Source organism: Tenrec ecaudatus (genome assembly GCF_050624435.1).
Source record: "Tenrec ecaudatus isolate mTenEca1 chromosome 1 unlocalized genomic scaffold, mTenEca1.hap1 SUPER_1_unloc_13, whole genome shotgun sequence".
Taxonomy (NCBI): Eukaryota; Metazoa; Chordata; class Mammalia; order Afrosoricida; family Tenrecidae; genus Tenrec; species Tenrec ecaudatus.
This window is the reverse complement of record NW_027457553.1, coordinates 1,898,195-1,911,290: the sequence shown is the minus strand read 5'-3', so window position 1 is coordinate 1,911,290 and position 13,096 is coordinate 1,898,195. Positions and strand designations below refer to the sequence as shown.

The 13,096-nt window shown below is 57.3% G+C and overlaps 1 pseudogene; it reads right to left on the bottom strand.

Moving 5' to 3' along the window:
- Positions 1-10,994: 10,994 nt before the first annotated feature.
- LOC142435755 (large ribosomal subunit protein uL3-like) lies at positions 10,995-12,181 on the bottom strand (annotated as a pseudogene).
- Positions 12,182-13,096: the final 915 nt, after the last annotated feature.

Sequence of the window (13,096 nt, the reverse complement as noted above, 5' to 3'; positions counted from 1 at the left end):
GTTCTGGGACCTCGGAGGGCCTGGTTGGCCCCAGCAGCACCCTTCCTAGCCTTGGGTGTATGCCCTGGTACCCTAGATGGGGCAGGAGCTGCCAGCACCTCACAGAGGGCCATCTGCACTGTGAACTGAAGCTGTGACTATGGGCTTGCCACAGCTCAGCAGCTGCTCTGGTCCTGGGCCCTGGGCCCCTGGAGCATGCCACAGTGGGCCTCTTCTCCAAGCACCGGGAGAGGTGGGGTGCAGAGGTGCTGTGGCAGCCAGGGTGCAAATGGGGTGGGGTTGGGGTTCTGGGTGGCTGGGCCCGGTGTAGAATGCTGGCACTGGGGGGAGGGTCCCAGTCTCCCCTGCGCTGCTGCTCTGAATGCTGTACACAGCGACTCGGGGGCTGCACACATTACAGGACTCGTCCCACCAACGGTCTGAGGATGTCATTGCTGCTACGAATGGGGAGACCTTTGGTACCACCATCAAAGACCAGTTTAGGAAACAAGACAAGGACACATCTCCCTGGCCCCGCAAAGAGTTGCCAGACTCTTGGTGCTGTGCCACCCTTTCCCAGCAGGAAGTCCCGTAGGAGGTGTCTGCTTCGGGCACCCCTGCCCCACCCTCCCAGCCAGTAGCTGCCCTCTTTGCCGGGTGGGCGTCAGAGCACCTTGAGGAAGAGCCTAGGAAGGTGTGACCTCGGAAGGGCTGCCTCTTACCAGGAGCTGCCCGTTCCCAGGGTGCTGCGTGGTGGCCTGGCTAGACTGTGGCGAGCCTGCATGGGCAGTCTGTGGCTGGTTCCATGTGGTGACCTGGAGGGAGCACGTCCTCACCTACAGCCCCAGGGTCACTTCTGGGCCCACCCACTCACCTACAGCCCCAGGGTCACTTCTGGCCCCACCCACCCCTGTGGAGGAGCAGCGAGGCCCAGTGAATGAATGTTGGGTCCCTGGGTCACACCTGCCCCACCACCACCACCCTGACAATACGCCACGTTCTTCTAGCATTGGTAACCACGTGGATTCCCATGACACTCTCCTTCCCCCTTCCCCCCAATGCATGGCTGAGTGACTCCCAGGTTGGGCACAGAGTGAGAGTCAGGGCAGGAGTGACTGCTCAGTACCCCTGTGTTCAGGATGAGGCTTCACCTCAGCCATTCATCCCATTCATGAACTGGACCCCATGGGAGAGTGCGTGGAGGTGGGCAATTACAGCGGAGATGGTGCCCCAGGATGTCTCCACTGGTGGAGGGTGGTGGGCTCAGGGGTGCTGCACATTCTGGGGGGTGGGAGTAGGGGGGAACAGGGGCTCCTGCTTGCACATGTGAGAGAGAGAGAGAGAGAGAGAGAGAGAGAGAGAGAGAGAGCCTTGCCCTGCCCTGCCTTCTCTGCCTCCACCTTCTGACCCCTGACTAGATTCTCTTCTCACCTTGGAGGGCGACGGGGCCTGTGCCTTGCGAGAGCTGCAGGGGACTGTGACAGCAAGGGACGGGGAGGCACCAGGCTGCCCATGAGCCGAGGTTGGTTGGGAGAGGGAAGGGGAGAAGGCAGGCCAAAGGGCACATTTGCAGGAGGCCAAGTCCAGGCAATCTTGCTGGGACTATGCCAAGAGAGGCTGCCCTAACCCCGTGCTGCTCCAGTAGGCAAGGCGTTCCAAGAGGGCCTGCTCTTCTCCGCAGACCAGCCAGCAGCAGGAAGCTAAAGGATCGCACGGATCTGCAGATGTGTGTGTGTGCCCATGGACGCACACCACACAGACACACACACATGGATGGACATACCACAGGCATGTATACCATAAACACACCTGGATGAACACACACCACACCGATGGACACGCATCTACCAAAAACACGTGAACATCTATCACAGGTGCGCCCGCACACACACATGCACACATGGACAGGCATGAGTACAGAGGGCTGAGCCCGTGGGTGGGACAGCCGTCAAGTCTGGGGAAGGGAGTGACATGGTCCAGAAGCTGCCCGGGGACCATGGGTTGCCCTGGCGGGTGGGGGTGAGGCTTCTCTTAGTCCCAGGCCAGTGGGCGTCTGGTGCGGGAGGTGCAGAGCAGATGGGGACCCTGCTCCAGGAGCCCCGAGCGGGCGATGCGGGCGTGTCCACATCCAGTCACACCACCACTGTCCTGAGAGGTGAACTGGCTTTCTGTGTGCCCACATTGGGCGCCCGGGCCACGTGTTCCAGGGAGCAACTTGTACAGCCTGGAGCTTGGGACCGCTTACTTAAGCTGAGAGGCCCTGTCGGACGACCTTCAGCAAAGCTCAGCCTTTGAGTTCTGGGCTTCTGGCTTCAGGGCACGGTGAGGGCAGCTGCTGGTTCTGGCCCAGCTGCAAGCAGCCTCGCTGTCCCTGGCCCTTCTGGGGACTCCAGATAGCACTGGGGAAACTGGGTGCACCGAGAGGCTGGGTTACTTGCTAGAGACCACAGCTAATTAGCAGTGGAGTTGAGACCTGATATGGCCCTCACCGTAAAAAGGAAGTGTTTTCTGCCCTGGTGACCCTTGGCCTTCCCTGAGGTCAAGGGTGACCATAGCAGCCACATGAAAAGTGTCAGAAGCAGGGCACAGTGACTGCCTCAACCTCCCCACTCTCCCCCCGCCGGGGCTCTTCCAGTCTTGGCCTAGTGCCTCTATTGCTGGGGAGCAGGCTGGAGAGTCCCCCACCCCTGCAGGGCCCACAACCTTCCTAGCAGTGCCAGCGGATCTGAGAAGGCACAGCATGGCAGTGTGTGGCCAGGCTCCCTGGAAATGGTCCCATTGAAGATCTGGAGAGCAGACTGATTGTTTCCCTTTGATTGTGTTACAGACACCTTACAGGAGAGAAGGACGTTTATAGATCACTGTCTACAGTTTCTGACCTTCAAAGCACTCAAATCATTGCCATCGAGTCGATTTCTATCATCGAGGCCCTGTAGGACAGCACACGACGGCCCCTGCGGCTCTCTGAGGCTGTCACTACGGGAGCAGACAACCGAGCCGCGTCTCTCTGATGGGTTTCAGACCACTGACCTTGCCACGAGCAGCAGCCCGGGGCATGCCTTTTTCTGACCTTGGGTTTGACTAATATATATATATATATGTATATATATATATATATATACACACATATAATGCACATATATATATGAATTTTAATATAGAGGGTTTTTGTTTTAAGTGGAAACATGCAGAGCAGTTTAACAATTTCTACACATTTTGTTTGCAGCCCTCATAATATAACACAGCACTCTTCTTGCCTCCTCCCTGGCCCCTCCCTCCCTCCTGAACTTTGAGGGCAAATGCGCCCCTTTGCTCTGGGAAGCAAGTGCCTCACAGGTGCCATGCGTTCACTTTATTAGCTCGACTGTTGCTTGGGCAGGGGTGATTCCCGGAGCTGGGCTCTGTTTTGGATTAGAAGGGCCCTGGTTTGGGGCTCCAGCAGTCCCTGTCAAACTTGTAATGCCCTCTCTTCATGAAGTCGACTTCCATTGGCTTTCAAGCTGTGCACAAGTTGCCAGTTTGAGCTCAACCAGAGCAGTTTGAGGCGGTGGCTGGGCACCATCTAACTCTCCTTGTCTCCAGGACAAGGATGGAGGGCTGTGGTATTGGTGGTCCGTTAGTCCTGTGGACTGCTTTGCTTCAGTTTTTGATTTTCTTCACTCGTCTGCTCCAGATGGGGAGAGAGTGGATCCTAGTTGCTAGAGGTGGCTTTGCAATGGAGACAAACATTTTATACTAAAGTGAGATACTTAGGTGACATTTGTGTGACTGCAGAGCCCCTGCTCATCTTCCTCCGTGCTCACCCTAGCTGACCACCTTCCTGCCTCAGAGGATGGGGCACTCCCTCTGTCCATCCACCCTCAGGTCCTCACTTTCAGTCCCACAGGATCCTGTGGTATCAACCCCTCCTATCAGCCCCGCCCCCAGCCTACACAAGGATTACAAACCCTCGCTCCACTCAGATTCTCTGTAGCTAGTGTCACCTCCCCTGTGTTCCTCAGAGTGTGCTCTGCACCCATGAGATTATTGATTGGTTTCCACCCATAGTGACCCTCTGTGTCCCACAGGGCTTGCTCTGGGGGCAGCTCTCAGAGGGGGAAACCAGGAGGAGGAGGGGAGGGAGCAGTTGGGCAGAAGAAGCTGTGATGGACCCCACAGAGCCAGACTGCCCACGGAGGACAGGACCCTGCGGCTGTTTCCTTGAAGGGGTGCCCCTCAGGGCGGATCAATGCTCTGGGGTCTCCACCGCAGTTTGAGGCCCCTCGACCCCTCCTCAGTCCCGCCCTCCACACCCTCACCTACATCTGGAGCTGGGTGAGCTTCTCCTCCTGGGCCGCCAGCTGCCTTTCCAAGTCGTGGTGCCAGGCATGTGGCCCTCTAATGGGTGGATCCCTGCTCACCCCACAGTCAGGGTCTAGCAGGAGGTCCTCTCAGGAGGCCAGCCAGACGTCAGCCTGACCCAGCATTCCCCGAAGCTCCTCCTGGTCCTGGCTCACCAGGCAGTGCTCCTGGTGAAGGGCCCAGGTCGTCCGGAGCTCGTGCAGCTGCCTGTTCAGCTCCCGGAGACGCTGTGACCTGGGGGGCAGAGGGCTGTTGGGAGGGACGCAGGGTATCACCTGTGTGGGGCAGGACTGGGTTACCGTGGAGCAGAGAGAAGCAGGAAAGGTGGCTCTGGCCACGCACCACCCTTGCCCTAGCCCTCAGCGCGCACATCTCTGGGGCTATGACGTGGCTGGTGTCCAGCAGCTGCTACCCTGTCGGCCGCACTGCCTGGGCTCTCAGGCAGAGCTCCTGCCCCAGTGTCTCCTTGGCCCCAGCTGGCCCTTCTGAGGATATAGACTAGCGCCTGCTTCTCTTGAGCCTGAGTGCTGGGTGGGGGACAGGGCATGGGAACAGGTCTTAGGGCCAGGAGGGCAGAACAGGGAGGAGGCAGGGAAGAGCTGGGTGCTCCCACCCGCATGGAACAGAGCGAGCCCCCATCCAGGTGGGGTGGCACATACAGCAGTTCCTGGCAGTGCCTGAGGAAGGCATGGCCATGGGCTGCCCACTCCAGCTGCTGGTCCTGCTCCCAGGCCTTCATGTCCAGGTGGCCCAGGCCTCCTGCACCTCAGCCAGCTGCCCGGCCAGGCCCTCCTGGACCGCAGGGTGTACCTGAATGGCCTCCATCCTCATCTGAACCACCACCTCGTCCACAGCCACCAGCTCCCTCTGCAGCTGGCAAAGAGCAGGCTGAATGCTTCTCCACCCAGGACTCTGCAGGCCATCCTGGCTGTACCCCAGCCTAGGTCAAGCCCAGGCCCGTCACCCCACATCGCAGAGGGGGCAGGGGCAGGCTGCAGTCCTGCCTGAGGTCAGCTGGGGGCGAGGGCTCCTCATCCATCCATTGCCTACAAAGAGGGGTTCACGCGGAGGGGGGGGAGGGACTGGGGCCCTCCCTGCAAGAGGCGGGGCTGGCGCTGCAGGACCTCCACAGACGCCAGGTCGTGGCCAAGGACAGCACCCTCCACCAGGACCACCTTCTGTATGTGGCCCCACAGCTCGAGCGCCGCCTTGTGGAAGTCGAGGGCACAGCGGGAAGGAGGGCCAGCAACTTTCTCCCTGAGAACAGGGCCACCTCCTTTTGAGCAAAGACTGTGGCTTGGGGATTTGTGGAGCGTTAACACGGAGGTAAATAGGACGAAGACTCTATTCCCTAACTTATAACAGTGAGAATCTGGAAAGCTGGTGTTCCACGGTAGGAAAGCGTCTACTTTGGTAAGTTAGAGGTAAAGTCCAAGTACATTATCCTACTTTAAAAATCATTCCCACGGATTCTCCGTTAACAGCTAGGCTGCCTTAATGTGAGCACATGGCTGATTGTATCTCTGTGTAGAAACAGATATGATCCTTTTGCCCTCTCTTCCCACCGTGACACCCAGCCCCCTTTGTAGCTTCCCCCAATGCAGGTATTAGCTTTCCTCACCTTGGTGAGCTCAAGTACAGGGGCCTTACGATAGATACCGCCAACCTTGTGACCCATGTCACCACTGAAGAGGTGTGTCTCCAGGCTCCCTATACACGTCCCAAGATAGCAAAGGTTCCATTTCTCCCAGTTCCACGTGGTCCATCAAGAGGAGCTGAAGTGAGGATGTTTAATAAAACATGTCTGACTCTGTATTGTATTCTCTCGCCCCTGTCTTTCCTGTCCTCTGTGACTTTACCGTGACCTTTACCTATTATCATCGCTGTACATTCGTGCCTTCTGGCCCTTTGGTGGTTTGAAGATGGTTTCCTCTGATCACAGCAGGTTCCTGATGAGGCCCGGGGGCCACAGGCAGGGCCCGAGGGAGGAAAGGGTCTTGACACGCATGTTGGGTGGAAGGCAAAAATATGGGGAGCCCTGAGCACATGAGGACGGCGGCTCAGGGAGCGAGTGGACTGCCTGTCAGGGGGTCTGCCTGTAGCACCTCCAACAGTCAGTGAGGAGAGGGCTGGCCCCGGGGCCACCCAGCCCCAGGATTTCGGTTGCAGGACCTGTCAGGTGCTCAGTGCACTGAGACACCAGATCCCGAGAATGGAGGATGTGGGGAGGGGAGGCAGGGAGCTCTAAGAGTGGCGGTCAGCAAGAAGACCAGCAGGGTCTGTGCCCCCAACGAAACTGCGGCCCGTGCTCAGGGAGCATTGGGAGAGTCCACTTCGTGCTCCTGCCACAAGGGGTGACCTGCGCTGAAGGACTCCAAACTGGGGGCAGGAAGGAGCGTGGTTGGACGGGGAAGGCTGATTGATGCTGGGAGCTGGAGTCAGCCATGTCCCTTCATACACACATGCACACACGAGAATACACACAGAAGTACGCATGCACACACCCACATGCCCACCCCTTCACATGAGCACACACACACACGCACACACACGCACACACATCTGGGGTAGGCCCCTGTGTCCCAAGCGCCTTGGCTGTCGCTGGCCTGTCCCTCTAGGCACCCACCTCTGTGCGGGCTTTCATTGCCTTGTCCAGCCTCACCCATGTGGCCTCAACCCAGCTCCTGTGGACTTGACTCTGGGCCATGGAGCTGGGGGAGTCGAGTTCCAGGGCACCTGCCAGCTCCCTCAGAGCCTGCACCCTGGCAGCCCCACACTCTGCCCTTTCTCCCGGAATACCTTGAACTTCTGTTCCAGCATCTGCAAAGGTGGGGCTGGAGAGGGTCAATGTGGATAGGGTTCAGGCAGCTCCTAAAACTCACGAAAGGGCCAGCTATCCCCAACAGCTCCCACATCCCTCAGCCCTGGTTCTAGAACTCCGCAGGGCATCTCCTGCCCCCTCAGCCCACCCAGCATCTACCCTACCCTCCGTTCCTCCATCCACTTTCCCGGCACAACTCACTTCCACACCCTCCAGGTCCTGCCCACAGTCCTGGGAGTCGGCAGTGGCCACCTTGCTGTACAGCCAGGCGTGGAGGAGCAGGGCTTCTCCCTCCAGTTGGCATTACCCCTGGGCCTCCGCTGCCCATAGTCGTACTGCGTGGACCTCCCTCACCGCCCACAGCTGGACAGCACTGTGGGGCTGCATCAGGAAAGTCACGGGGGATTGCTGCCCTCTCCTCTCTGGCTGCCCACCCCCTGCTCCCTAGGTTTCCCACCCCCTGCCAACCTGTCTGAGTTCTGCAAATCCTCCAGGTGCCCGCAGAACCCTTTCAGCTTGCTCTGGGTGGCCTCCAACCATGGCATCAGGGTGCACGAGGCCCGTGTTCATGCCGTCCAGGGCACAACCCTGCTCTGCCAGCCAGGATTCTGCCTCCAGGAGCTGGGGTGACAGCCAGGCGGGCCATGGCCTCCAGCCTGGGTTTGCAGCCTTGAGAAGGAGTGCACCGGCCCACCTGGCTGCTCTTTAGAAGCCTGCCCCCTGTTTCTTTTTTATTTCCCACAGTTTTCTCTGAAGGCAGTCTTGGTTCTCAGGAAGCAAGACAGCTCCTTCCCCGAGGTCCCCTGCAGCCCTGTGGCCTTTTCTTTTCCCTTTCCCACGAAGTTCTCCCGTGTCACAAGAACACGGTGCTTCCGGCCAGATGGTTGTCCAGAGTGGCTTATCTGTTTCCCCACTGGACCTGGGTGTGCTGCCTCCTCCCCGCGGGTTTGGCAGGAGAGCTTTAAAAGGTGCTTCTGCCTAGGCCCCACCCCTGTAGATCCAGATTTTGTCTGGATTGGAGGCTGCATGTCCATATCTTTTCAAAGTTCCAGGACATTCGAATGCAATAACCGACTGAGAAGAGCCACCGGCTTAGAAGACACCCCCACACCCACTGCCATTGGGTCCATTCTGCCTCAGTAGGAAAGCAAAGCTAAAGGACCCAGTGGGTCTCATCTCTGGACACGTGTGGAAGAGAGGCCTTGGAACAAGAGAGTGCTTAGAGGAGTTGCTAGGCACATCGAGAGTCTGGGTCCCCCATAGGAGTCCCCTTGAGCCCTGGACACCGGGCAGACCCCCACTTTTCGTGCCCCTCACCTCTATCTATCTGCATCTGCTGGGCCTCCTGAGCCTGCTGTAGCCTCAGCCTCCTTTGCTCTGCCTCTGCGCACAGGCAGCGCATAGCGCTCTCCAGCTGCTGCACCTCAGCTGCCACCTCTTGGGTGGCAAAGTGCCGGCCTGCAGCTTGTGCCCTGTGTCCTCCACCATCCTGGCCAGGACCGGCTGTGCAGCTCTTGCTCCAAGTTCTGTGGAGTACGCAAGGTCTCCAGGGCTGCTATGTGAACAGGCCATTCCTTGGGAGACTCCCTTGAAGCCTTATGGGGCCCCATAGACATGGACCCTGTCTCCATGGTCAGCAAAGAGCCCAGGATGTCCCAAAGCCTGCTGAGGCAGAAGCTCCTCCTTGGGCCCCACATTGTGTCTTCTCATAATCTCCAGTGGTCAATCAGGGCCCTGTGCTTGCTTCCTGCTGGGGCAGACACCCTCCCCTCTGATCCTGGGGTGGGCTGGCACCTGGTGCTACTGCTGCAGGTGCTGCACCTCGCTCAGACTCTGGCCGTTGTCCTGAGCTGTGGCCAGGGCCAGTTTTTCCAGCACCCAAGCCAGTTCCTCATCAGTGTCCCTAAAGAACAGGGAAAGGAAGCTCCGGGCCTCAGGGCTCCCCAAGGCTCTCTAGCTTGCTGTCAGTGCGGGGGGTGGGGGTGAGTGGTGGGGGTGGGAGGGGTCAGGGGGTGGTGATGGTGCAGGGTTGACAGTCTTAAGGTGAGCTCCTCATGCAGGTCACAGGAGCGCTGGGAGTGGGTGTGCTGGGGACAGGGGTGGGATTCCTGCAGGGAAGGAGGAGGGGGCACAGGCAGATCTACTTCTGAAGCAGCAGCAGGGCAGGATCCTCCACGTTGAGGCTGAGCCCTACAGGAATGAAGGCCCAGGCCCGGGCTAGCAGGCTCCGTGCCCTTTGAGCATGCACAGCCACAGCCGCCTCCACGTCTGCCTGTGCCCCCAGGAGCTCATCCACCCCAGGACGGTCCTATCCACTGCCAGGGACTCGCAGCTCCCCCTCCACAGGATGCAGCCAGCTCTCCATCTCCTAGATGCGCCCCCGTACGCAGGGCCTGGGGCAGGACGTGGGGTGAGCAGTGGGCACTGGGCAACCTGGGGTCCCATCCAACCTGGCCCAGGGCGTGCACAGTCCCACCTTGCAGGCCTCCTGGAGCGTGGTCTCCTTCCTCCTACAGTTGGCCCTCAGCTCGCCCCAGAGCTGCTGCAGTTCCTGTAGCCTCGCCTGGAATGTCTCTGAGGCCCAGTGGCCCCCCTGCAGGCCCCTCTGTCCCTCCTGCAGCCACAGTGGGCACACAGACCTCCTCCAGACACCAGCCTTGTGGCTGTAGGTTCTGGGCACTAGCTTGTAAGCTCGTTACCCCCTCTATGTAATGGGCACAACAATGGATTATTTTGTTTCAAGGAGAGAAACCATATACAGTCCTGAGTGGGGCCCATCTTTTGTAGATGGGAATAGAGACACTTAAAAAAGAAGGGAAAAAAAAGGATTGACCTCCAGTCCCTTCACCAGCAGGGACAAATGCTCTGGTCTCACTGTGTCCCCTAAAAACATCATGTCAAAACGCTTTCTTTTAAATTATGGACATCACTGCATTATAGTTACGACAGCCAAAGGTGGAAGCCGCCTTTGAGTCCGTGGACAGATGGATGGACCAAGTCAGTGAGTTCGAGTTCTAGAATGGAGTGGTGTCCTTTCATTAAAATAGGGGGATAAATGTCAGGTCACAAATGAACCTTGGAAAGACATGCTGGGAATGAAATAAATAAAATTCCCAACTCACTGCCATCCAGTCAACTCTGTCTCATTGTGACCCTAAAGGGCAGAGTGGAACTGCCCCCATGGGTTCCGGGGATGGTAACACTTTTACAGACATAGAAAGCTTCATCTTTCTCACAAGGCGCAGCTGGTGGACTTGAACTGCCGGTCTTGCAGACCACAGTCCAATTTGTAACCACTATGCCAGCAGGGCTGCTGGTAATGACATAAGCCAGACACAAAAGAACAGGTGTAGGACCGAGTCAAGTAGAGAAAGGGTGAGCACAAGCAAAGGCACAGAGGCAGGCAGATCGGTGATATACGGGTTCATGGTGGCACCCTTGGGCGGGTTAGTGCCCTGTGACCCCGCTACCCATTTATTTATTATTATTATTACTTTTCCTTTCCCCGCCTCATTTTATATGTCTACCATGTGTATCCCTGAATTTGGTCTGGTCCCTGCCATATTACCTGGTCCTCACCCCAGTAATGTTCATACAGTAGCTTTTCCCCTATGTCCCTTTTGCATTGTTTTTAAAGCTTACCTCCGTGGACTCAATGTGTACTTGTCCTTTTGTGCTTGGTTTACTTCGCTTAGCATGCTTTCCTCCAGTTCTTCCCATGCAGTGATGTGCTTCATACGTTCATCACTACTTTTTAGCAATGCGTAGTACTCCATTGTATGTATGTACCTCAGTTTTTTTCCCCCCACTGAAAAAGAAGTCTTTATTCTGATCCCACCAGCTGTACCATCTGTTATGCGCCTTCCTCCTTGGCAATCCGGTCTTTCTTGAGTGGTCCCATGAAAGCTTTTTTCTCTTCCACGGTCTGGAAACGGCCATGGCCCAACTTGGAGGTGGTGTCGATGAACTTGAGGTCGATCTTCTCCAGGGCACGGCGCTTGGTCTGCACCAGCAGGAACTTGTGCAGAGTCAGCACTCGCTTCTTGGTGCCCACCATGCAGCCCTTGAGCATGACAAAGTCATTGATCACTTCCCCGTAGTGGACAAAGTCGCCCAGGGGGTTGATGCTCTTGTCAGAGAGATCGTAGTCGGTGGAGGCGTTGTTTGATAAGCTTGCCGTCCTTGACGAGGTAGCCCTGGCCAATCTTATAGATCTTCTTTTTGATCTCTGTGCAGTGGTGGTAGCCTTTCTGCACAGCGCGGGCCATTGAGAAGGCCACGCGGGCAGGATGCCAGGCCCCGATACAAGCCATCTTGTGCAACCCTCGGTGGGTCTTTCGGGGCATCTTCTTGGTGTGCCAACGCATGGTGACCCCTTTGTAGCCTTTGCCCTTGGTCACCCCCGTGACGTCGATCATTTCATCCTGCCCGAACACCTGGTTCACTGGCACCAGCTTCTCTCAGGCCCAGTCCAGCTTCTCAGCCACAGAACGAGCCCCCGTTCACCTGCATCTCCGTCAGGTGGAGCAGGCGCGTCTGGGTGTGGGCGATGGCGAGCATGACCAGGCAGGACTTCTTCATGCTGCTAAAGTCTTTCTCGAGCTGCTTCTAACCCTTGTCATCCTGCCACTTCTTGCAGTACTTGGTGAAAGCCTTCTTCTTCGACTTGTGCCAGTTCTTGTAGAACCGCCGCTTGCACTCATTGTCACTGATGTGTTCCGCAAAGACCGTCTTGAAGGTGCGGAGGACGCGAGGTGTCTCCACATAGCCCACGATGCCCACCACCACCATGGGAGGGGTCTCCATGATGGTCACGGCCTCCACCACTTTCTTCTTGTTCACCTTGGAGCCTGGCCTGTCGACCTAGCGCACAATGTGGGTCATGCCGGCCTTGTAGCCCAGGAAGGCCGTCAGGTGGACCGGCTTGGAGGCGTCATCCTTGGGGAAGCTCTTCACGTTCCCGCCGTGCCGGCTGCTGCGCTTCCGAGGCAGGAAGTCCAGAGACCCATGCTGGGGCGCCGAGAACTTCCGGTGTGACATTACATCGTTGATCCCCGCTGGTAGAGGTACCCCAGCTTTTTAATCCAATTGTCAGGTGATGGAAATTTGGGTTGTTTCCAATTCCTTGCAATTGTGAACTGTGCCACAATGAACATTGGAGCACAGATGTCTGATCTTGGTTTGTTTCTTGCCCAGTAAGGGTGCGGGGGTTGCTAGGTCATATGGTAACTCTATTTCCATCTGTTTTAGATATCGCCAGTAGACCTCTTTCTTACACATATATGAGACTCCCTGGATTTGACTCACGGATGATGTGTCTGGGTCATTGTGTGGTCGTGGTCTCTTTTAAGACTTGATCGATGTTTTCTTTACATTGTTTGTCCTGAAGGTCTCTTTTGTACCCTAAAACTAGGAGTCAAGGAGATGCATGGGACTTGATTGCTGAAGGGGGGCAGGAGTGAAGAAATGGACCAACAGGGTTTCCATACCACTTCTGGGCTCTGCTCTGGAGCTGTTGCCAGCTGTCCATAAACTGTTGGCACCTGTGGCCGAGGCTGCGGGCTGACCCCAGGCTTCTCTGGCAGAGTAGGGCTGCCTTCTGCTCCGGGATATGGGGTATGTCCGGAGGCTGAGGAAGGGGATCAGGTTGTGCTCAAGAGGCCCCTGGCATGGGAGTATACTGGCTCAGCTCTTCCTCTGCAGGGTCCCACAGAAGAGGTCCCTTGGCCTGGCCCCGATGCTAGACCCAGTGGTATACCTGCCACTGAACTTGGAGGAGGCCCATCTCCTGCTCCAAGGCCTCATGTCTGTGCAGCAGCCTCTCCATGCTCTCCAGATCCTTCCCAAGGTCCAGGACTCTAGCAAGGGCACCCTGTGGAGGACGGGCACATTACAGGCTTGGCCTCTGCCCTTCTGCCCAGGGTTCTCTTCGATCCTTTCTTACTGGCTGGTCTT